Source organism: Mustela lutreola, chromosome 1 (genome assembly GCF_030435805.1).
Source record: "Mustela lutreola isolate mMusLut2 chromosome 1, mMusLut2.pri, whole genome shotgun sequence".
Taxonomy (NCBI): Eukaryota; Metazoa; Chordata; class Mammalia; order Carnivora; family Mustelidae; genus Mustela; species Mustela lutreola.
The window spans coordinates 208,207,214-208,226,754 of record NC_081290.1 but is presented as its reverse complement, the minus strand read 5'-3'; the positions used below and the strand labels follow the sequence as shown (position 1 = coordinate 208,226,754).

The following is a 19,541-nucleotide window of genomic DNA, read 5'->3' as shown; positions in this document are numbered from 1 at the left end:
TTATATTATAGTTTGCCAACCTACATATTTTGTTTTCATCTCTTTAGGCATATCTCTTCACCATTTGAAAACTGAGAACAGTTTCACAGTGTGTGATTCTTTCCTTTCATATAAAGGATGTATGTGCACACAAAATATGTGGCACAGGAAATAATGAAAAGGTTTAAAAAGCAGTGACATGTAGCTATACTACACTGAATAGTTTTTGTTTCTGTAGTAAATGAGCTTGGGAGCCTTTTAAGAAACGTGCTATTTAGGCATAAAATAATGTCATTGTATCTATACTTGCATAGCTTATAAATTATATCTTATAATTCCACAGGTAAAAAGCAAGTTTTTACCATTGTCAATAACAAAGTCAATGTAGCTGTTCCAGAGGGGCCCTCCTTCTTTACCAAAACTATTCCTAGCAGAGTCCTGATCTCTTCATGGTTACCAGTTAGGCAGAGCAGAGCAATGGGTGGTGGTAGGTCAGATGGAAAAAACATAACCCATTTCTGGGTGCCAGACTTGACTTGACATGGTGACAGGAAAGTGATTTTTTTAAATTTATAAACAGAACAAACCATATATAAATAGAATCAATGGCAAGAATTTTGGAACCTCAAAATGTAATCTCTTATGAGCAAAACATACTTACTGTTAAAACTATGCATTTTCTTCCAAAATCATTGGTTGTTATATGTCCTTCAGCATTTTATTATTCAGGCAAAATATTAGAATGAGAGAATATATAGTTCTTCACTTTTCGAAGTATATGAAAGAAAGTTTTGTTAAAACCTCATATTTAAATTCATTCATCTTGTACAGTGCTTAAACTAGTAATTTTTCAATAAATATTACTTGAATGAATCATATGTCCCAGAGAATATACAAAATGCCATAAACTGCCAATGAATAAACCAATATGGTATTTTATCTTGTTTTATACTTGTGCTAAAATTATTTTCCATTTATTGGATTCTCTGTACATGGGGTCTGTTCTCTGCCTCTGGTACCCAACACTTTATTTTGTGATGATTTGACTGATTTACTCTAATCAAAACAGGGATTGATTTTGTGAAATGGTTAAGAACACTCAGTGGAGGAAGAATACTTGAATTTGAGTTTCAGCTAAACCATTAGGATAAAATGGAACAATTCATCTAAAGCATACCTATTTCAACACCTAGTGTATATTTAACCCTCAACAAATGTTTAGCTCTTATTTTGCCTCATAGTGCAAGATCACTATTAAACATTTGACATTTTACAACTTGCTGGTGTGTTTACTAGATATTTGTGTTAAAATGTATATATATATATATATATATATATATATATATATATATATATATATCCTCTTATAGAGTCAATCACTAATTTGGGGGTTCCTCTCAGGTCCTAAAAAATTAGAAAATCCCTAGGACAGAACCTAAATGGCATTCCTAATTGGAACACCAATGCCATCTAGTGGTCATATTTGCTAATGATGGGCTTTCTGGTGAACAGAAAAGTACATGATGAAAATATTTTGCTTCCACTTCACAGTGCTATCTCTTATAATGAATCTCAGACATGCAGATGAGGTCTCCTATATATACACTACTCAACAAATAAAGAAAGTTTAAACAGAAATTCAGCAGACTGTGTAGAGAATTTACTTCCTGGTCCACAGGAAGCATATAGTTTAGCTCTCAATATAAACAACTACATAAAATTCTTAAGCTGCGTTATGACTATGAATTAGGGAGAAAATGAGTCCAGCTACAAATGAGACCATGAGATAGAAAGATGGGTAGAGTATTTACTTTGAGGAAAGATAATATTCTGATTTAGTGCAAAGAATCACGTCAAAGTAATGCACCTATAAGACTAGAAAGAGATGGAAAATAATCAAAATACAACACACATATGAAACTCTTTTAAAATAAGATACAAAAAAATTAGAACATAAGTTAGTAGAGATTTTTACTTCAAATTGAAAAGATTGGTGTGTAAACAGAGAATACTTGGAGACATACCTGCTCAGGAACTAATGAATCTTAGGTTTTGTTTCTTTACAGAAAACAAACGTATATAAGAAGATCTTGGTGAGAGAACACTATGCAAAATGGAAAGTAGATATCTACAAAAATAAGTCTATTAAAACTTGTAGACATCCTGATACTGAGGATATCCAGGAAATACATATATATATAGGTGCTTATCTGACAAGCTACTTGATAGAAACAAATAGTAAGTAAACTTTGCTTTTTAATTAATAATATCTCAAATTTATTCCTGTTTTGTAAAATATTAGTTTAACTGACAGTGGTTTTCATTCTTTCCTAAGGAAAAACATTTTTGTTAAACTGAATTATCACAGAAGATGAAAATGAGGACCACTTAGGTCAATCAAAGTCCATGGCTTCCATAAGCGAAAGTTCACACTGTGAGCACCAAAAAACAGTCAAATTAGACCTCTTTTTTCATACTTCTTAATGATTTTGGTTGCAGATGTTATCAAGACATCCACAAAGTAGGCTATGTTCTTTAGTGTTGGTTACTGAAACAGCTGTTAAATTAATTAAGTCAGTATATTTTCCAAGTCTGATTAAGATACGTTTATTTCTGCTTTCACAAAACAGCTGTGATGTAAGTACTAAAACTGATGTTCTAAGAAATCCAAAATAAAATTAAAATCATCATATGTTGTCCAGTTCAAGTAAAAGTTTACTTTTGGATCTTCATGTTTTAGTTATATTCATAGGGAATACAGATGTATACTGACAATGCAAGATTAAATTTTATTTCTAAGGACTTTCATGTTTACATTTTTTAAACATATAACATAGGGGATTAAAACATCAAATGGAAAAATGTAAATGCTGAAAGTGACCACAATAAACCAAGCAGGTTATTCAAGAAGATTGTACTTGATTTGGTGTTTCCCTACATTTGTGGTACAATTTGTTGGTAAGTAACAGTAGTAATAGTCTCTTAACTAGAACCTAGAACTTTATTTGAGTCAAATGAGGAGAGGAAAGGGAGGGCCTGATTTTAAGAAAAAGGATCTGTAACACAAACAAGACAAAAGCTTAAAGGCAACTCAGCTGCTACAGATGTGCTGCATCTGCTCACTTGCCCACTGGGGACCAGGAGATAAAGAGATTAAGACATTTTACACAAAGATGGTTAGACAACAACATCAGATAAGCAACATGACAGCTAGGTCAAGGTACTGTAGCCATAGCATGGAGAAAATGACTCACTAAACCACTTAACCCACTTACAAACAATATTTTTAATTCATTTAATGTTCAAATGATATTTTATCAGGGTAGACAATGAGCTGGTTACTTTTAAAATGTCACTAACATTCTGAAATTGAGAGAAACAGGTGATCTTTCTAATAATGACCTTTTTAAAAGTAAATAGCATTGCAATTTTATAATGGGGTATGAATACCTATGACTTTTAAAGATAATTGTAAGAGCAGTATTTTAAATCCCTATGTTCACATGAGAATAAAAGAAATGATTAGTGATGATGCATGTGGAAAGATTTGACAGGTACTTGGAAAACATGGGTTAGCTTGTTTCTTCTTGGCAGACCTCCTGCAAGAAAATTTTTGCTGCTTCTTTATGCACTGCTGTTTTTCTCTCTAATTTCAAACGTTCACCTGCTTATACCTGAACCCTGTGGATGTAATAAGATACAAATCACATGACCTATAGATCAATTTAAAAATCTGCAGCACAGACACACACACACACACACAAATGCATTCCACGATAGCAAAATTTTAAATTTTTCAGAAAGCTGTAGAAGTCAGGCTCATACTCTCCATAGTCCATATATAGATGTTAATATAGAATATATGTAATACTAATATAGAATACCCAGTTGCATAATATTATAAAATTAAACATTTTTAATTATAAATTAAATGAAAATAAACAGTCATGTCTTGCTGAAATATATCCATGTAACCTAGTCACCCTTACATTATGGCTTGAAATTAACATTCTAAATTTGAACTGACAGAAATAGACCTTACTATTCCTAATTAGCCAGATTCAACATCTCCTTTCTCTCCCTCTAAATTATCAGATAACCTCAAAAGGAAAAGTGCTCTACATCGCCTATTTGTTACAAAAATACCTTCACACCCAATTCCCATGATAATAATTGTCTTTATTGTAAAAAAAAATATATGCCTTTAGATGATTTTATTTAAAATAATTCATCCACCTATATCATGTGGAACATAAATTTCCTTGTTCATGTTAACTGTGGGAGGTTACCACAAACATGTGACTGATAGTGTTTCCTTCCTTACATTGGCTACTACCTTAATGCTAAACTTAGTGCCATTTTTAAGAAAATATAAATGAATTTCTGATTCAACCCCACTCCTGGCTTCCTATCTCTCCTACTATCTATCATTTTATCCTATGTCTTGATTTGACTAACCTGCATTTTTCATTAACTTTTAAAAATTTTAACAAGCCAGCTTAAATCTTTTCTGAAATGATAGTTGAAAGAAAATATATGAATTATATGAGGTAATGATACAAATGCCAAAATTATCAAATCACTTACAATATAAAGGTATTGAGGAAGTAAAGAAACTATAAGCAGGCTCGTCTTCTCTTATCTTTTAAGGCTGAATGTGCTCAATTATAACAAACATTTAAAGGCAAAAACCTCATTGCACAATTTAAAAAAATGCTTTAAGCTCTTAGACTTTGAATCTGTTTTGTGGTATATTTAAAGAGGTTATAAAAGTCCTGGTGATTCTCTCTGTGAGCCAACAGCCTAACACAGGAGTGGAGCTAGTGAAGCAGAGAAAAAACCCAGAGAAGTCAAATCTCAGCAACAATCCCTCAGTTAACACATAAAGAAAATAACCTAATTACTGGAAAGCAGGAAAAAGAAAATAAAAAGTGTGGAAGAATAGAGAAGCATTAAATGTGAACACACAAATCTGCCTTTGCTATGGAACAAGAAATCAGCCTAGCTCCTGAGGGTGGCCATTAAAAGCAGAGACTGGGTGTGCATACATGTGTGGATGAATGAGAAGCCAAGAAACAGGAAAAAGACTAATTTTAATTACCAGGAAAGCAAGAGAAACTACACAGACCTAGTGGGAGGAAGGCTTCGAGCTACAGGCTGCATGGCACTGTACTCTCCTTGCCAATTAGAGCCCGTCAGACCCCAGTCGCCTCAGTGCAGGGTCAGGCTGGACTCAAACACACATGAAAACCAGACACCGACCGACACGGGGTGTGACCTGAGGCTCCCGCACAGTCTCGTACATAGACGTGCAGAAACAGGAAGCCATGTGGGGGATTTCTTTTCCATCCAATACAGGGGCTAGTCGCGCTATCTATGGAAATCCACTGCCCTGGAAATGTAGTATCCTTTTTGTAACAAACACTCAACCCCAAAGGAAGCGAGAGAATTTGAGAATGACTCCGAGACTGAGGGAGGAAAAGTCGAGGGGAGGGCTCGCAGAACAATAGCACTAAAGCTGCCACACTGTGGATTTACTACCTGTGTTATTTTTCCACTTAAATCCATGGTGATAAAACATTTCAGAAACAGGGGCTGCTGTCTGAGAGCTAGGGGACTCCTGCCTTAGCTTGCTCAGGACTGACACGGGGGTCAAGGAGGCATAAAAACAGCCCAAGAGCCTGATCGTCCTTAGATAAAACTCCAAGTGTATGAACAAAGAGGAGTGCTTCCCAGCCAGGACGTAGGGAGAGTCTCCAAAGTGACAAGTCCACCGCCAGCCACGCTCCGGGAACGCACCGGCCGCCCGGCCGCCCGGGCTCCGAGCGCCGGCCGGGGTCGGAATCCGGAGGAAGACCCGCGGCTGCGGGCCCGCTGGGGCCGGACTCCGGTCCGAGCTCTCGCTCCCGCGCCGTTCCCCGCCAACACCTCTGCTCGGTAGCCTACGCGGGCTCCATCCCGAAAGGTCGCCGAGCGGAAAAGCAGGGGGGAGGGGAAGCCTCCGCACTGGGGCCAGAAGGGAAATACCGGTGGACTGCAGAGACGAGGACAGGAGCCTAGAAAACCTTTCTGGAGGCCAACAGACCTTTCAGCCCGGGGACATGCTCAATGAACCTTTTCAGCGAGAGGCAGTGAGGCGCAGGGCGCGGGCGACAGCGACAGCGACAGCGCGGGCGGGCGGGGAGGGGCGAGGGACCGCTCGGGGAAGGACACAGCCAGTCAGAGGCGCGGGGCGCGGGGCGCGCGGACGCATTGGAGGAAAACACTCGAGCCCCGAACGCACCAGCCTGGGGAGGCGCCGCACCTACTTCCCAATATAACCAACTACGGAGTGGGGGCGCGTAAGTGCGAGGAGGCGGCAGCCAAAGTGCCATTAAAGCTCAGGGCGGAAAGGATGAGTTACCTGGGTCCCCTCTTCAGGGAGAAGCAGGGCAAGCCGGAGGATTCCCTCTGAATGATTAAAAACTCCGCAATTCTCTTCCGCCACAGGCTGGGTAGGGCTCAAGGAATTGCTCTATCTGAACTGTGCTGACGGGCAGGAGGATGGGAGACAGGAATTGAGAGTCACAGAGGAAGGACAGGGGAGTCTGGCATCTCATTGGTAAGTGGCTGGCACTGCTTTGCCAGTGACTGCTGTCTGTGATTGTGCACTTCGTCTCCCAGGCACTTACAATTTTTGACACACTCGCTTCTGCAAAGCCATTTTTTTCTTGCCATGTTGCCAGAATTTAAAAACTGTAAAGAAAAGCTTTTTTTTTTTTTTTTTTTTTTAAATTTTAACATGTATTTTTTTTCCCCCCTCTGCTGGAATTTTATGTGGGAAAAGTTAAAGCAAGAGTAACTATAACCTATTTGTTCATCTCATAATGCCATCCAAAATAAGAGTAAACAATTCCTACAAGTAAATGGCAAGGAAATAAATGCCAGGTGAGGGTAAGAATTTTTCTACAAGAGACCAAACGCTCAGAGAATGGAATGTGGTTCACAGACACTGAATGTTTGTCTTTTGATTGAGCAATATATTTGTGAGAAGAGAGCCCAATAACTGGGCATCTGGCAGTGCAATAACTTGTTAAAATTCAGGAGGGATGCTCTATAAGTGGAGTTCTATAAAGTTCCAGAGACCAAAGAAAAACCGTACCTTGGGTTATGCTGTGGTGTTTTCTAAATGTTGTGTAGGAATGTGATAGATTTTTTTAAAGAATATAAAAATATGTTTAGACATCCTTATTGAGGTGTTTGTTGAAAAGTGGAAGAGAATATTAATTTGCATAAATATGAATATAGTGTACAGAAAGCTGAGAATTACTCTGACAATCTCAAAATGTTTTAATTGTTTAACTTTATTTTGGAAAAACAAGAACCCACTAAATATTTTTGAATTATTTTATTTTAAACTCTTATAATCTCTTTAGCATGAAAAATACAATACATTGTGGTAATTTAAATGCAGATTTGGAAGCAAAAACTTTCAAACTGTTGTATGTGAAATGCCATACCTATATTCAATCCATCTGTATTTTTTTTTCTAATTGAAAAGATAGAATAATTTAGAGATAGTACACTTCCACCTTGATTCTTAACTTTAACTGTGGAAATAAGGATGAAAGGAGTAGGAGGACACTAGCATTAAAAAAATGTAGATAAATAAATAGTAGGTCAAATTTAAAAATTAATGAAGGTATAACTACTATTGAACTGTAGCAGAGCTACAGAAATACTTGTGACTGTCATAGCAAGCTCGAAGGAATTCATCATGATTAATGTTGTGACCCTAAATATAAAAGAATTAGTAATAGCTAGGTCATTATTTTTTTTTTCCCCAAGGGCCTATAATCAATTTTAAGCAACTTATGAATATTTCTTTGCATTTTTCCTACTTCATATTCAAATTATAATAAGTTCTATGTGAATCATATTGAATCTCAAACTTGACAGGGTTTGTTTCCTATGACTCAACTGGGGGGGGGAACCTCCAAAACAGTTTGACTATGTAAGAATAAGTGACAAAGCAAATGGTTAAAAAATAAAGATATTACATACAAAGACCAACTGAGTCTAGTGAGGGAAACAAAACACAAAATACAAAAAAGTGAAATAAAGGAAGTGTGACATAAAAAAATGAAACAGAATTTGGAAAAAAATAAGTGGAATGTGGTGAGATGATATTAAAGCATATTTGAAATACACAAATATTTGAAAATCGGTGAAATGTTTATTAAAATATAAGTTTTGTTTTTGTTTTTGTTTTTGCTGGAGTTAGTGGAGACTTTAAATTGTTCTAAAGTTTAACACTTCTGAAAACTAAGAACTGAGAAAAACTGCTAATTTTAATTTTTTCTTTGATTTCATACACAATTGAAGGAAAGTTAGAATTCTCAAAGTTAGAAAAAAGAATATTTACCCTGATAGATTAACTAAATGTCAGACCTTGTCTATAAATTCTGAGGCACATATTACACCATAGTACATTTGTAAATAGATCTGGGAAAGTACAGTTGTGGAATTTTTTACATGGATCGCTGAAATACCTCAGTGTTTCCCTACCAAAGCAATCCTTCAAATATGAGGTGGTTTGAAATCTTTATTAGGTTAGCAAGATTAACTAAAATCAAATGTGAGCCCACACATAGGCTGTTTATTTAATAAAATGATTTAAAAATTAGTTGTTTGTACACGTTTACTTCAATTTTATGGGCCTGATTAAGTAAAACTGTTCATTAAAATGTTTATTAAAATGACTAATAGCTACTCCTTTAAATTTATTTTTTATTTAACAGTTTAGAAAACCTTTACCTCCTTTAGGTTAGAGGTTAGAGTGTGGTTTACTCTCAAAACTGATTTAGTGATAAGGACCAGAGGGTGTCAGTAAAGGGTAGAGGGCTCTCCAGATGAAGAAAGTAAGGGGATGCTATGCTGGCCAAGTCATTTTGGAGTTTGTCTTACTTCTAGAGAAAACAAAAGGTGTATTTTTGTGAATTAAAAAAAAAGAAAGAAAGAAAGAAAAGAAAAAGAAATTTGTCTAGATGGCTATAATAGTATAAAGATGATCTGACATTTAAGTTCCATTGACTAAAACAAGTTTTATAGCAGCACTTAGTGATCCCCATTCATCAAAAATTAATTTAGGATTTTATGAGGCCAAGATATTTAAAATGTGCTTTGCTGATTCCATCCTACGACACATATTTTGATTAACTATAGAGTCTGTGAATTGTCTGTTTTTTTTTAAATACATGTTTTCTTAAAATTTTACTAAGAGATTGGCAATTTATCTTAATTTCAACAAGTCATATACTTATATAATTCGGTGTCTTAAAACTCTGACTTCAAGATCTCAGATTTATTTATCCCTTTTTTATTACTGAAGATACAAACATAAAATAAAAGAGGTGTGTATTTCTAGCAAGATACTTCTTTGATCAGTGTTTTAAGTCTGTGCTTATATGTCATATGAACTTCTTAGCACTTTATAACAGGAAAGAGGCTGATCGGAAGCTCAAAGCAGTAAAATCTTTGCAGAGGTCTATTTTCTGAGCATTTGTAATCAATAATTCTGCATTAGAGAACGATACATTTTAAAAAGTAATTAACTATATAGAACTCCTTAATATAATATTTAGGATTAAAAACTATGATGAACTATGTCCCATCTCCCTACCTATGCCCAATTAATTTCTCCTTTTATAATTTTTTTGATATTCAAATGTATAATGTTAGATCCTGATAGGAAATAAAGTATTAATGTAGTTTTATGAGCTTTCCTGCAGGTATACCTTTATGGTTTGGACTCTAAAATATGGATATGCTTAAGGGTTAAAGTAACTATTCTAAACTTTATCCAAAATTATTAATTGTATATCTGGGCAAGGAGGGAAATGAAAGTATTTTATTTATGAGTGATCAAAAACTCTCTTTTGCAACCATCAACAGGAAAAGTATAATTATATACATAAACATTTTATGGGGCTGGGGGAGGAATCTGGTGCTTATCATTTTTATAGCTGTTAAATGCTCAAAAGATGATTTCATCTCCCATTGTGATCCTGTAGTAACTATAGAATAGGGAGCTTAGGAAGAAAAATTATGTTGATCACTTAGGTGATGAAGGGTGTATTAAAATTTTCTTCCTATCATAATATTGGCAGAAACATTCATTATGAACCTAAAAACTAAGGGCTTCTTACTAAGAGAAATACTATCACAGGATAATTATAGTTTTAATGTGTTTGGAGCGATAAACATATTTTTTTTGTTTTATTTTATTTCTTTTCAGTGTTCCAGAATTCATTTTTTATGCATTTTCAAAAAGATTTCACTAGTTTTAGGAGTTTGTATTTATAAGAAAACTAGTAGAAAATGTGTATTTATTGGATGAAAAATTTACTTGTAAGTATATAAAATTTCATCTTTATTTCCTTATATATTTAATTTCTTATTTATAAGTAATAAAAAATTTTCTGAAGCTAAGCCAAATATAATATAAACAAAACACAAATATAATTTTCATTCTCTCAGGGTCTCCCACTTCAACTTTTTATAAGTATTCACTTTTCAATTATGTTATCTTTGCTGAGATACTATTGTATTTTATAGTCTCAGAAATGACAAAATTAGATTAAATCCTTGGTGATTAAGATGAATACTAATTGGAAGACACAGGTGAGTGACAGTAGGAATTTTAAAAAGACCTTGTTTTCTAGAAATAAATTTTTATGTAATTTGTATTTCATGATCATTAATATGAAACTGTTGCCTGTGCACCTATAAAAATTAAAGTCCCTCAAATATTTCTGAAATTATTAAAAAATCTCTTATATTGAATCTTGTTAGATTCTGTGTTTTGCCTTCTTGTGTTAGGTTGAAGCTTTCCTCTTCATATTCTTTACCAAAAGATATAGAATAATCTCATCTCTTGTATTCAAAAATTAATAAAACAATTTGTTAGTGATCATTCGTTTTTTTCTAATTTTGAGTATATTTTGTGATAGGAACTTCATAAGCCATACCATTTGTAATTGAATTAAAACTTTAAACTTCATAATTCAATTTAATACTCTTTGTCTTTCAATACTGGTATTCTAATAGCAATATGTGAGCTAGTGAATTAGTTTCTAATCCTAAAATAACCATCTCATTAAAAATAACCACAGATCTCATGAGTTACTGATGATATAAATTATCAGGACACCTAGGAAAAAGTGACAGAATAATATGATTTAGTGTTGGAAGGAGCCATACAGAGTTTGTATTTTCACATATTATCACAAAGAGTAATAAACAGAGATATAAAGACGTGAAATGACCTGTTCAACATTACTTTTAATGCAAAAAAATAGAATTAGAACTATAACTCTTCTTTTGAATTTCTGAGTCAGAGCTTTTTATAGTTTATAAGTCTTATTATTTTTATATCTATCAAATCAGGATTAGGACATCATATTTATAATTTCCTTGTTGCTATTGGTGACCTGTAAAACAGTGTCTTTTAGAATTAGAAAATTTAAAATTGAAATATGTTAACTCATAGGAAATAGCTATACTCATATTCTCTTAACCAAGAACTGAATATCCAGACAATGTAATTGCTGGATATAAACTTCTTCACGATGAACATAGTGTGCACTCAACAGTTAAATAGGAGATTTTCAACAGTTTCAGTTAAGAAATCCAGGAACTTAAGTAAGAAAAGAAATATAATTATTTTTCCACTACATACCTATAAAAGACTGTCCATATTGTTGATGTTGGTGGTTAATACTTTCTTCTCCTTGATTGGCAGTTTTGGTGGGGGTGGGGGGTGTTTGTTTTTCTTTTTTCAGTATTACATGTTTAATGGGACACTAAAATGAAATAGAAAGTGAGAAGTCAGAGTGAGTAAATGTTCCTGGGTATTGGCAAATGTGTTAAAATTTAAATTGTGGGCTTCCTTAAGATAGTAATGATTTGGGAGAATTTAATAAAATGAGAAACAGGACATGAGTCTCTAGGAATTGGAAGTATTCTTATGAGTTTTAGAATTCAAATATCAACTTGTATAAAATCTCTAGTTTTACTGTTATAATACTAAAGGAAGTTAATACAGAACAAACTTGAGTCTGTAATAGTATTTAGTCTATCATTATATCTGAACCAAAGTTCATCTATTGTTTAATTTTAATAATGCAATATAATTATTTAAAGAATTAAGTCTGGGAAGAAAATTAGTTTCCACTCCAACATGTATTATAAGATATAAGCTTTAAATTGTCTGTCTACAAATATATTCTATTTTTGTATGAAGCACAATGCTGACCTAATTGTGGAAAGCAATATTGAGATATATAGACCATGAGCTAAAAAAATTATCTGGTAGAACTGAACATAGACTATGGAATGAGCATAGTGCAGTTCAAGTGGAAAGGCAGTTATACAGTGCTGGGTTTCTAGTACATCATTATCTCTCAAACCTTTCATTGTTACATATGACATGAGAATTTGTGTGTGTGTCCATATGGGCTGACTTTATATTTTAAGACTCTCATTTCCTTCAAATACTGAATATTTAATGGTGACAAGTATAGTAAAGACGTCGTAAAAGACTGTGGCTAAAACGATTAATGTCTAATCTGAATTTTTTTACCCTATGCATATATCCAGAATTTGCAAATAACTAGTAGAAAATGTAAAATATATTCTCAAAGTCCAATAAATAAGTGGTCCTTAATATTCTTTAAATTTTTACTTTTGGTATTTACTTACCTTCACCTTACTTTGACTTCTCCAGTATTTTCATAAAATAATAACCTTAGTAAGAAAGACTGGTTACTTAAGATTTAAATTAATTGATCTAGAATTTATTTTATGAATATTTACCTTATTAACTGTGTTTAAAAAAGTTTGGACCGCACTTGTTTGTTTCCCTTTTTTTTTAAGGTGGTCTTGTTAGTATATACCTCAAAAAGTTGCATTAATAAAAAGTCATTTCTTCACATTTAAAGCCATGTCTACATTACTTCATGCACTCAAAAGGTCTAGTGTGTGCAGTTGTAGTTAAGTAAGAATATAAAGGGGGATAAATAGTTTATGAGCTGGTGGAGGAAATAAGCACATAGAGTGAATGTAATTCAATGTGAAATGTGCAGTGATAAAGTTATATAAAGCTAAGATGCAAATGTTCAAAATGTTCTTTTGGAGACTGCTGTTAGTTTTCTCCTACTGAGTCTTTCCAGGTTGGAGTATTTCATGCTAGCCTTGGTTCTTTAATTGCTGCATTTACTTCCTACTGCCTAAGTTATTTTGAAGTAACTTTGATTCCAAGACTCACCTAACCACTTTAAATGAATGCTGTGTTTTTCTACATCTCATTATAGTGCTAACTTTAGTATCTTAGAAAGATCTCGTCTCTGATGATACAGTTGAATCTGAGGTAAAATGAAGGTGGTTTGCTTCAATGCTTTGAAAAGATACCTTTCTTATATGTGGTTATAAATTAGCTTGATTTCTTTCAGTTATTAAGTATAGAATATTAATGGTGCTGTAAAGCTTATCTTATGGGGTTGGATTAACTGCAAAGCTAATGCTGCTTTACTTACACAGCCCCTTCTGATAGTAATAGTAATATTAGTAGCACCAGAGCAGTAGAAAACATGTTTTTAAACACTATTTTGATCATTATAACAAAATATCTAATATAGGAGCAACAGTATTCATTAGGGGATTTGGTATTTGAATTGTAGGGTTCAGTCATGGTTCCACAACTTGTTAGCTGTTTAATCTTGGAAGAGTTCCTTAACCTTCCTTTACATGCAAAATTAAGATAATTAATGTCATGCAGTTTTGATAATATTAATATGTAAGAAAAACAACACAATTTTCAATGACAAAAATGGCAGTGTTAGAAACAACAACAACATAAGTTTGGGAAGAAAATTTGTTTTCACTCCAGTATGCATTGTAAGATATAAGATTTAAGTTAGCTGTCTACCAAAATATTCTATTTTTATATGAGGCACAATGCTGTCCTGATTGTGAAAAGCAACACTGAAATGTATAGATTGTGGGCATTGAAAGATTATTTTGTGTATCTTATTTTTTATTAAAGTAATTTACTTAGAAGAGCATTCCTTACAAAATTAGTGTACACAGTGCCACTTATTTCTGGCAATCCAAAGGAAGTAAGAGGTTTCATCTCAGACAACGAAGAGGTGGAAAATTGTCAGTCCTAAAACAACTTGATAAGAAACTTAAGAAAATGTACTGGTATCCATAATTATTGATATTGATCAAACATTCTGAAGACATTGGAGGAACAAAAATAGTCATTTTAGGGATGGATTAAACTGATTCCCCCAGACAAAGTGAGAAGTACTAAGACTTGAAGGAAGTTTCAATTATGAATTGGCAAAGACCCTTTTCAGTTGGTGGGAAGAGAAGCAGAAGTGAGACAGATGTATAGAAGGAAGCAGGAAAATAAATTGAGGTAAAGAAAAAACTTTCTAGGGACACCTGGGTGGCTCAGTGGGTTAAAGCCTCTGCCTTCAGCTTAGGTCATGGTCCCAGGGTCCTGGGATTGAGCCCCACATGGGGCTGTCTGCTCAGCGGGGAGCCTGCTTCCCTTCCCTGCATCTGCCTCTCTACCTACTTGTGATCTCTCTCTGTCAAATTAAATAAAATCTTTTTTTTAAAGATTTTATTTATTTATTTGACAGAGAGAGATCACAAGTAGACGGAGAGGCAGGCAGAGAGAGAGAGGGAAGCAGGCTCCCCACTGAGCAGAGAGCCAGATGCGGGACTCAGTCCCAGGACCCTGGCATCATGACCTGAGCCGAAGGCAGTGGCTTAACCCACTGAGCCACCCAGGCGCCCTAAATAAAAATATTTTAAAAAAAGAAAAATCTTTCTAATGCAAAGAGAGAAGTTAAAATATATCAAATGAGATGTAAAAGATTCTGAGAGACACATGAAGAATTGGGATCTATCAAAACCATGATGATAATTAGTTCATTTCAAGATTAGATAGCATTTAAAATGAGGTTCAGCCCCAGTTTTGCCCCTGTGACTTGGGAAAGTCAATTCCTCAGTTTATTAATCTCTTAAGCAAGAGAGTTAAAATCAATAAACATAAAGGATTGTCTCTGTGATGGGGAGTTAATCCACAGTAATTCAATGATCTTGTGTGTTGTGAGATTTTGATAAGGGAATAAAATGGAAAGAAACAGAATTGTTGGCATTGACAGTTAAGTCTAGGATACATTCCACCAAACAGAGATAATGAGAAAAGAGATCCCATTCAAAATATCTGGAGAGGCCTTGGAAAGAGCCTGGATTTGTTACTACTACTCAGATTTCATTCTCATTCAACAGCTTCCCAGTGTTTCCCAGAGAAATCCAAGAACCTTTCCAAGCTTCTGCTTCTTTCTTTGTAAAATAATGATATTAATTACTATTTTACAGGGTTTTTGTTGTTGTTGTTGTTGTTGTTGTTGTTGTTTGTAAGAAGGAAATTAAACTGTGTGGATTTAAGAATCGAAATCATTTCCTTCATATATTTAGGTATGTTTGCTTACTTTTTTTTTTTTTAGTGCTTAGGTTCAAGAAATACACAGAGACAAAAGTCATTTGAATCTTGTATAAATACATATAAGTACAATCAGTCCAGTTTTCCAAATATAAGGAAAATCACTTATTTTATTAGCACAAGCTTGTAAATTTAATGATAATGAAATGTTTCTTATCTTTTCATGGTCTTATTTCATTTACACATATTTAAAGAGATTTCCTGTTTTGGGCCTTTTTATTATATTGTGTTTTGCTTTGTCTGACAAAGGAAGTCTCTAATGTCCTTGTACAGAATTATTTAGAGCACCGATTATATTTTGGTAGGAGAAGAGATGTTCAGCTATTCTTTTTGAGTACCATGTGATTGCAAAATGCTATAGATATATTCATTTGAAAATAGTAAGTTCCTCTGATTATTTTCTTCTTTCATGTTTATTGCATGTTTTGTTACTTAAAAAATAATTTTATGAAAGTGGCTCATGCTGCAAATATTATATCTAACACAAACTCATCAGAACAAATAAAAACTATAATCTTTTTTTTTTTTTTTTTTAAACTATAATCTTTTAAATTGAAAATTGTCAATAGATTTTACAGGAAACATAAAAAGATTTCATTTCAGTTTGCAAACATTTTACGGATTTTTTTCCTACAAGTAATGTTTAGATATAATATTTTGGCTTGTCTAGTATGGCAATAAAGTTATTAAGTAAGCACATTTTATGATTAATATGGTGAATTATATGCAAATTTATATATATATTGATGCTTTGTACATGTACAATCAATCAAAATCTTCCTCAAATATTTACCAGTTATTTTATGATTGCAGAAAATTTAACACAGTAAAAAAAAAATGGAAGAAACAAAACTCACAAGAAAAATAATCTTTCAAAAAAAGTGTATAAGACTATACTGGTTATTGAGGAATAAAGGAAGGTGGAGAAAGCCACAAAGCTGACAGGAGAGGGAGCTGGTAGAAAGGAATTTTACACTGTTCTATGAGGAAGTGGTTAAATAAGTATTCATAACATGAAATACTTAAAAAAATAAAATGACCAGAGTTGCTATTTCACCTGAAGCAAAGGTGTCTTTTTATCTTTCCTGCATGTGTTTGTCTTATAAGATAAGGCTTTAGATATAAATGCAGAGTTGATTTTGCCAGATTGCATATTGAAATGCCATTTATTCAAAAATATATAGTTGCTCTCATAAGTATTAATTTAGGAGAAAGAAATGACAGTGTTCTCATTCTCATTACTTTTCTTCTTTAGGTATTCTGCATAATCAAATGTTTCCTACATATGAAAACTTCAGTAGATGTTTTAAAGTTAAGACAATTGTCTTGATTTATTTTCAAATTAGCTACCTTTTCTAAATGTGATCTTTATTTGGCTAAATGTTTGTCTTTAGTTAATGTTTAGGTAAATGGTCTGAGTTCAATTTATTTTTTATAGGAAGAAATTACTCTTAGTTTCTTTAGCCTTTAATTTCAAACATATTAGGGTAACTCATGTTTTCTCATGAAGAAAAGGAAAACTCAAATAACAAATAAATATATCTTCTTGTCTAGCTTTTCTCCTAGGTAAATAATACATCGTTTGAAGGAGTAATCTAAAGAAGCATTTTTTAGAGGTATTACTTTCCAATAACAAAAGAAAATTATAACTTTTTTCCCCAACCATTCATTGATAAAGAATGGAATGCTAAGATTGACTTTTAATATAATTCTGAGATACTTTTGGTGAGATTTCAAATGATTTGCTCTGTTGGGATTTTGTCAGCCTGATAACCACAAAGCAGTTAGCACAAGTCAGAATCTTAATCAAATGAATACTGTTGTCATCATCTCTTTGTTTTATCCTAACATTGAATTGACAATGAACAGTATAAATAATATAAAGAAGGCTGAATCTCTGCCCTGAAGTTTCTTCTACTTCTACCCTTCAACAGGCTTTGGTACATGCATCCTTCTAGAAAATGTTGTATCTTTACTTTTTTTTTCTTAAAATAATTTTGGGTGTCTACATAACAATTCAGAAGGTATATATATAATTTTTGAAGACTGTAAGGGCACCTGGGTGGCTCAGTTGATTAAGTGTCTGCCTTGGGCTCAGGTCATGGTCCCAGGGTCCTGGGATAAAGTCCCGCATCCTTCTCCCTGCTTGGAGGAGAACCTGCTTCTCCCTCTCCCCCTGCCTGCCACTCCCCCTACCTGCCACTCCCCTTTCTTGTGCTTTCTCTCTCTGTCAAATAAATAAATAAAATCTTTTAAAAAATGTTTTTTGAAATCTGTGGACTATTTCATGGTAAAGATATAAATAATTATCTTAAAATTATCAATCAATTTTTATATGTAAAGTAAAATGTGAAATAAAAATTCTTATATATGTATTTTTATATGAGTAAAAGTAGATCTAGAAGTAAAATTGCCAAGTCACTGAGAATGTGCTTTTAAAATTTTGGTTTTACTGTCAAATTGCTCTCCACAGGGTTGGTTCTCGTTAGCACTCCCACCAACAGTGTTTTTAGAATGTCTAACTCTCCATATTTTGAACAGTATCTTATGTTTATAAAATATTTCTTAATCTTATATTACTACTTATCCCCAACTTAACTCCATTGAGTTCATTTTTTTATTATTCCCTTGACATTCTAACTGAAACCTAGAAACAAATATCAACAAGAAGTCAATTAAAAATGCTTTGAGTCATTGTTCAATTTTCTAGGAAATAAAATGCACATTGTGAAAAGTGAGAGATATTTATATAAATAACAACATTTTATTTCCCCTCCACTGCATGCAACAGATAAGTGGGGGTATGAAAAAGAGAAAACAGTTCTACTTGGGTAAAGCAGAAAAGGCTTCAAGCAAAGAAAAAATTCTGTATAAATTAAACTTCTCATACTCAAATGAACCTTCTAAATCTTACCCAGCACTGGTTCAGGGCATCTGTCACTAGAATAACAACTATAGACTTTTTAAAATTGTTTTACAGCTAATTATAAGATGATTTATAATGAAAAGGAATATTTTATGATGAATGGTGATATACCATACACTATGTTTGAATTTCACCATTGAATCAAATCACAAGTAGCGCTAAGTAAAATGACCCAGCTATAATTAAAATAAATTGTAAACTTAATTCTTAGTTCTAGTTATCATATAAAATTCCATTTCAATTGAACAAATTAATAACTAGCTAAAATGTCATAGACTTCTAACAAGATATCAAAGTTAGTATAAGAATAAATTATTAGGGGTGCCTGGGTAGCTCAGTGGGTTAAGCCTCTGCCTTCAGCTCAGGTCATGATTCCAGGGTCCTGGGATTGAGCCCCACATTGGGCTCTCTGCTGGTGTAGGGAGCCTGCTTCCCTCTCTCTGCCTGCCTACTTCTGATCTCTCTGTCAAATAAATAAATTAAAAAAAAAAAAAAAAAACCTTTAAAAAAGAGAAATCAATAATTAGGGGTTCCTGGGTGGCTCAGTCAGTTAAGTGTCTGCCTTTGGCTTAGGTTATTTTGCCTGGGCCCAGGATAAAGCCCTGCAATGTGCTCTCTGCTAAGAGAGGAGCCTGCTTCTCTCTCTCCCACTCCCTTCCCCCTGCTTGTGTTCTCTCTTTCTCCATCAATTAATAAAATCTGAAACAAAAGAATAAATAATTAACTTAAAGCTGAAAAGACATTTCTTGTATCTTTTCAATATATAGTTTTTTAAATGTTCTTAAATAATTTTTTTTGGTACCTAGTTTAAAATAAAGCATAATGTAGAATTTGAGAAACAAAACAAATGAACAAAGACGAGAGAGAGAGAGAGAGAAAGAAAGAGAGGCAAGAGGCAAACCAAGAAACAGACTCTTAACTACAGAAAACATACTGATGGTTATCAGAGGGGAGGTGAGTGGGGAAATGGGTAAAGGGTGATGGAGATTAAAGGGTGCACTTGTGATCAGCACTGGGTAATGTATGGAAGTGTTAAGTCACTATATTGTACACCTGAAACTGGTATTACACTGTATG

General features: G+C 33.6%; 1 protein-coding gene across 1 annotated transcript in view; it reads left to right on the top strand.

The window, feature by feature from the left end:
* Positions 1–6,333: 6,333 nt before the first annotated feature.
* Positions 6,334–19,541, top strand: part of CNTN5 (contactin 5) — a 1,361,366-nt gene continuing 1,348,158 nt past the window's right edge. Inside the window, exon 1 of the mRNA XM_059185809.1 lies at positions 6,334–6,580. The gene's annotated coding sequence lies outside the window, so the exon portion shown is untranslated. The remainder of the gene's footprint in view (positions 6,581–19,541) is intronic.